General features: G+C 44.1%; 1 long non-coding RNA gene across 1 annotated transcript; it reads left to right on the forward strand.

Moving 5' to 3' along the window:
- Positions 1–589: 589 nt before the first annotated feature.
- LOC133051975 (uncharacterized) lies at positions 590–6,183 on the forward strand. Its single transcript, XR_009691977.1, has 3 exons — positions 590–709; positions 2,587–2,634; positions 4,465–6,183. It is a non-coding gene; the product is annotated as an uncharacterized LOC133051975 (long non-coding RNA).
- The last annotated feature ends 206 nt before the right edge of the window (positions 6,184–6,389 follow it).

A 6,389-nucleotide genomic window follows, 5' to 3' on the forward strand; every position in this document is an offset into this window, starting at 1 on the left:
TGGGAACATTCTATTTTTGCCATGATATTTGCACTAACTGTATTACAGGGGTCCTTCTAAGTCAGTAAATGTATTTGTGTTACCCAAATGTATTTAACTAGAAATCTTAAATTATTTTTTTTAATTCTTAAAGGGATATTACTACCTTTTTTTTCCTTTTGAACTTTTTCCATATATATATATATATATATATATATATATATTTGGCCAAAACATGCAGTGTGCAGGATCTCTGTGCCCCTTACAGTAGAAGCTCGGAGTCTTGATCTCTGGACAGTCAGGAATGTCTTCAGAATCCTAAATGTTTTGATATAACGTTTTCACCTCCCACCCCTTCCCTGTAGTCCCTGACATCTTACCATTTCATTGACTCCCCCAACTTCTTTTGCATCCCCCACCTTGCCAGAGGGAAAAAAAAAAGGCTTCCTGCCTCCAGTGTTCCCTTAATCAGATGCAGACAGGGCTGGATGTTCTTTGCTGGGCTGCTGAGTCAGAAGCTTGGACAGGCCAGCTTCAGTCTTAATGAAGTGGGTCAGGAAGGAAGTGCTGAGAGAGATGGGTGCCTGGTGCAGTCAGTGGGTGGGAGCTAATGACAACAAGAAGATCGGAGCCTTCTGAGAGGCAGCCTGATTCCTGGGAAAGAGCATTGGCTAGAAGTCTGAAGGCCTGGGCTACTTTTACTCTGTTATTAAATTGCTGCTGGACCCTGGTAAGTCATCCCCCTTTTCTGAGCCTCAGTTTCCCCATTTCAAAAGCCTTGAGGCTGCCCTAGGAGACACTGTTGGAGAACTGGAGGGCACCCGAGTCAGTCCCCATGAAGAGGACAGTCTCCTGGGAAGAGACCTAGGACACAAGTTAGGAGCAGAAGCTCTCATTTGAGAAATAGCCCCAAGGGGTTGTTGGAACAGATGCAGGAGGGGTCTGGGAGGGACTGCCTGAGCCTTTAGTCAGAACTGAAGAAGAAAGCCTGGAGGAGAACAGTTAGAAGCTGAGGTGGGGGCAGGGAGAAGAGAGAACCCTGGACAGATTAAGACAAGAAGAAGGATTAAGGTAGAGATAGATTAGGGCCCCAGGGAGAGGCTACATGGAAAAATTCAAGGGAATAAGAGCTAAGAACCAGTTTACTGAAGTTCTGGACTCTGGGGGAAATGTAGAAGGTAGTCTGAGACTGCAGTGAGGAAGGTAAAAAATGAGCTAGAAAGCACACAGACAGGTCTTTTATGTTCCAGCATATCAGGCTGATTTCTGAAGAGCGAAGGGTGCCCACAAATTTACCCACCCATGCAGCACTTGATCCCTGAGACCCTTTACCCTGGAACAAAGAGGATGTTTTTACTAGAAAGTCCTCATAAGGTGATGCTCCATTTTAAGGGCACATTGGAAAACCCTGGGATAGCTACTGTGCAGAGCCCAGAGCAGGGCTGTGGTCCCGAGACTGCAGACTCAGGAAGAGAGAGAGCCCACGGGCTCCAGCCTCTGGGTTATTGACTGGGCTAGGCCCTGTGCCTGGAAAGCATTCTTCCCTCATCCAGAAAATTCCACCAGTGTCACCTCTTCCAGGAACTTTCCTCCTCCATGCTTTTCTCCTTTACTAGCACTCTTTTCTTTCTCATTTTGGTTCCTCAGACATATCAGAGAGCGTAGTGCTTGCTAAGTCCTGGGCAAATATTTGCTGAACACACACTAACTACTTGATATCAAGCACAAGGGCCTTTGTGCAGTCCTGCCATTATTGTTGTTGTTTAGTCACTCAGTCCGGAGAAGGCAATGGCACCCCACTCCAGTACTCTTGTCTGGAAAATCCCATGGATGGAGGAGCCTGTAGGCTGCAGTCCATGGGGTCGCTGGGAGTTGGACACGACTGAGTGACTTCACTTTCACTTTTCACTTTCACGCATTGGAGAAGGAAATGGCAACCCACTCCAGTGTTCTTGCCTGGAGAATCCCAGGGATGGGGGAGCCTGGTGGGCTGCCGTCTAAGTGGCCACACAGGGTTGGACATGACTGAAGTGACTTAGCAGCAGCAGCAGCAGTCACTCAGTCATGTCCAGCTCTGGACATGTAGCCCTGGACTGTAGCCCACCAGGCTCCTCTGTCCTTGGGATTTCCCAGGAAAGAATACTGGAGTGGGTTGCCATGTCCTTCTCCAGAGGATCTTCCCTACCCAGGGATCAAACCCAGGTCTCCTGTGTCTCCTGCATTGGCAGGCAGGAGAGCCACCAGGGAAGCCCAGTCCTGCTACAGGAAACATCAATGGGAGAACCTGGGGGACTTATACAGAAAGATGCCACGGGGCTTGTGTCTCTCTGCTAGACACATGGCAGGAGGTGTTTAAATTGTCCAAAAGCCCAGTTATGACTAGAATTTCTTCTAGAATTTCTTTCAAAGCAGGTTGCTCCTACTGCTTGGTGGGCTGGAGATGTGGAGGCAGCAGGAAGTGAGGGGACAGAATCCTACCCCCCAGAACACAACTCTAGAGTTTTTTTTCCCTTAGAGCTAGAGAAAGGAATCTCTAATCCATTCTCCCTCAGATACTAAGCCGTTGACTGCCTCAAGGACAACCTTCTCTTTCTTGCCTCTTTCCAGGCTTTGCCAGAAGGGTAGAGAGACACTGATGAACACTGGCCATCTCAGGTATGAAGCATAGAACCTTGCATAATTTTCTCATCTAATCCTCAGACCCAGCCTATAAAGCAAGAACTATTATTATCTTTGCTTCATAGGCAAAGCAACCAAGGCACAAAGAGGTTCAAAGATATGCCTAAGATCCCACAGCACATATGGGTAGTCTGAAATGCCTGCTACCGAGATCTGGCTGTTTCCACCACCCTAATCCGCCTCTTGGAAGAATTGTTACACTCAAAGGATATCCCTTTTGAGGGGATTGTTTGAAATAATAGCTATCATTAATAATATTTATTATTATTTATTATTTTTACTTATTTATTATTCAATTATTGTTTGTGATAATAATTATTATTATATAACAATTATAATATATAATAGTATATTATATATTATTATGTAATAATAATTATAAAATAATTATTATTTTCAAATAATTTTCTTAAATGATTATGTTCTATATTTATGGAGGATGTTAGCATGCAAGTAGACATGTGGATAGCAAATGAGCACATGCAGCGATGGTCAACATCATTAGCCACTGTGTGCATGCTAAGTTGCTTCAGTCATGTCCGACTCTTTGCGACCCTATGTAGCCTGCCAGGCTCCTCTATCCTTGGGATTCTCCAGGCAAGAATACCGGCAAGAATACTGGGGTGAGTTGGCCTGCCCTCCTCCAGGGATCTTCCCGATCCAGGGATTGAACCTATGTTTCTTACTAACCTGCATTGGCAAGCGAGTTCTTTATCACTAGCGCCACATGGAAAGCCCCATTAGTCAAATCAAAACTACAATGAGATGATACTACAGACTTGTTAGAAGGGCTAAGATAAATAATGCTGATGATATCAACTGCTAGTGAGGATAAGGAACAACTGGCAATCTTAGTCAAAATGATTCTTTGGTGATAGGAGGCAGAATAGTGGTTACCTTTGTGAGAAGTGGAGGTGATTGGAAGGAGACAAGAGGTGGACTTCCAAGATGCTAGTAAAAATCTACAACTGTTCAGTCTGGGTGATGGTTACAATGGCTGTATTTACTTTATGAAAATTCACTAACATGATTTGTGCACTTTTCTGTATATAAAGGTTTACTTCAATAAGTTTATCAAAATTATAAAAGTCAGGACTTCCCTGATGGTGCAGTGGTTAAGACTGTGCTTCCAATGCAAGGGGCGAGGTTCAGTTCCTGGTTGGGGAACTAAGATCCCACATACCATACAGCACACCCAAGAAAATATTTTTTTTAATTATAAAAGTAAAATATTCTCATTATAAAAATAATGCAAAGGGTACAGAGGCATACATCAAAAATTAAAACTTGTTCCCTGTAAACTCCATTGTACTTCTCAGTGGTAACCACTGTTACCTGTGTCTCTTGTCTATTTAAGCACATAAACAAATAAGGCTTTTCTTACACTAATGGAGAGTGGAGCCATAGTGTTCACAAGTTAGAAACAAAGAGTGGACATTTGTCAAGAAAATTCATTTCGGGGACATAGGATGGAGATGTGCAGCTAGAGATCGAAGATGCCGGTCACACTATCAAAACTAATGTGCGTGTGTGCTAAGTCACTTCAGTCATGTCTGACTCTTTGTGACCCCACGTATACAAAGTTATCACAGGTGTATCTTCTTTGAGAAAGATTTCCTGAACATTCTTCCTATCCTACTTCCCTGCTGTGACTCTTTCTTAATGCTCCCACAACATTCTGTGCTCACCTCCACTGGGGCTCTTCTCACATTGTTTTCTGCTTATCTGCTCATGTATTCATGGGTTTTTCTAGACTGGGAGCTCCTGATAGGGTAGGGATTATCATTTTTATTTTTGTATTCCCAGCATCCAACTCAGCACCTGGGCCACAGTAAGCACGCTGTGAATGTTGATTTGAGCAAGTGAACCGATTGAAGGAAAAATCTCCAGGAAATGCATCTTACAATCTCACCAACAAGTGCAGCATCTGGATGGAAGCAGCAGATATCAAGCCATCTCAGGTTGTCTGCTGCAGACTTGTGTGGAGAATCCCACAAGGTGAAACCAGAATCCTCAAGGTGAGATAGGACTTTGCATTGGAAGCTTTAAAATGTAATGCCTGGCTTTGTTTTTTGTTTTTGTTTTTTTTTGTTTTTTTGTTTTTTTACAGTCCAAAGGGATATTTCCCCAAATAATATTTTTTTCCATTTATTTTTATTAGTTGGAGGCTAATTACTTTACAATATTGTAGTGGTTTTTGCCATACATTGACATGAATCAGCCATGGATTTACATGTATTCCCCATCCCGATCCCCCCTCCCACCTCCCTCTCCACCCGATCCCTCTGGGTGTTCCCAGTGCACCAGCCCCAAGCACTTGCCTCACAATACCTGGCTTTGAAAGTGAAAGTGAAAGCCACTCAGTTGTGTCCAACTCTTTGTGATCCCATGGACTATGCAGTCCATGGAATTCTCCAGGCCAGAATACTGGAGTGGGTAGCCATTCCCTTCTCCAGGGAATCTTCCCAACCCAGGTATGGAACTTAGGTCTCCCGCATTGCGGTCAGATTCTTTACCAGCTGAGCCACAAGAGAAGCCCAAGAATACTGGAGTGGGTAGCCTTTCCCTTCTCCAGGGAATCTTCCCTACCCAGGGATTGAACCCAGGTCTCCCACATCGAAGGCAGATTCTTTACCAACTAAGCCACAAGAGAAACGCAAGAATATTGGAATGGGAAGCCTATCACTTCCCCAGTGGATCTTCCTGACCTAGGAATCGAACTGGGGTCTCCTGCATTGCAGGCCAATACTTTACCAACTGAGCTATCAGGGAAGTCCGCCTGGCTTTGAAGAAGCTGAATAACACAATTTACTGTGCATTTACTATTCAGAAAACTAACATCATGGCATCCGATCCCATCACTTCATGGCAAATAGATGGGGAAACAGTGGAAATAGTGGCTGACTTTATTTTTCTGGGCTCCAAAATCACTGCAGATGGTGACTGCAGCCATGAAATTAAAAGACGCTTACTCCTTGGAAGAAAGCTATGACCAACCTAGACAGCATATTAAAAAGTAGAGGCATTACTTTGCCAACAAAGGTCCGTCTAGTCAAGGCTATGGTTTTTCCAGTGGTCATGTATGGATGTGAGAGTTGGACTATAAAGAAAGCTGAGTGCTGAAGAATTGATGCTTTTGAACTGTGGTGTTGGAGAAGACTCTTGAGAGTCCCTTGGAGTGCAAGGAGATCCAACCAGTCCATCCTAAAGGAGATCAGTCCTGAATGTTCATTGGAAGGACTGATGTTGAAGCTGAAACTCCAATACTTTGGTCACCTGATGTGAAGAGCTGACTGATTTGAAAAGACCCTGATGCTGGGAAATATTGAGGGCAGGAGGAGAAGGGGACAACAGAGGACAAGATGATTGGATGGCATCACCAACTCGATGGACATGGCTTTGGGTAGACTCTGGGAGTTGGTGATGGACAGGGAAGGGAGGCCTGGCGTGCTGCGGTTCATAGGGTCGCAAAGTCAGACACGACTGAGCGACTGAACTGAACTGAACCATGCATTGATCTGACTAATGGAAAATAAACAATAACTTTTAAATTCTCTTCCTTTGAGTGTGATGTGTTCAGGTTAACACATTGATTAGTCAATGTTAATATATATATTGTTAATATATAAGTCCTACATATATATACAAATATATAGGACTTCCCTGGTGGTTGAGTGGCTAAGACTTCATGCTCCCAATGCAATGCAAGGGGCCCAGGTTTGGTCCCTGGT

The sequence above is a fragment of the Dama dama genome, chromosome X (genome assembly GCF_033118175.1).
Source record: "Dama dama isolate Ldn47 chromosome X, ASM3311817v1, whole genome shotgun sequence".
NCBI lineage: Eukaryota > Metazoa > Chordata > Mammalia > Artiodactyla > Cervidae > Dama > Dama dama.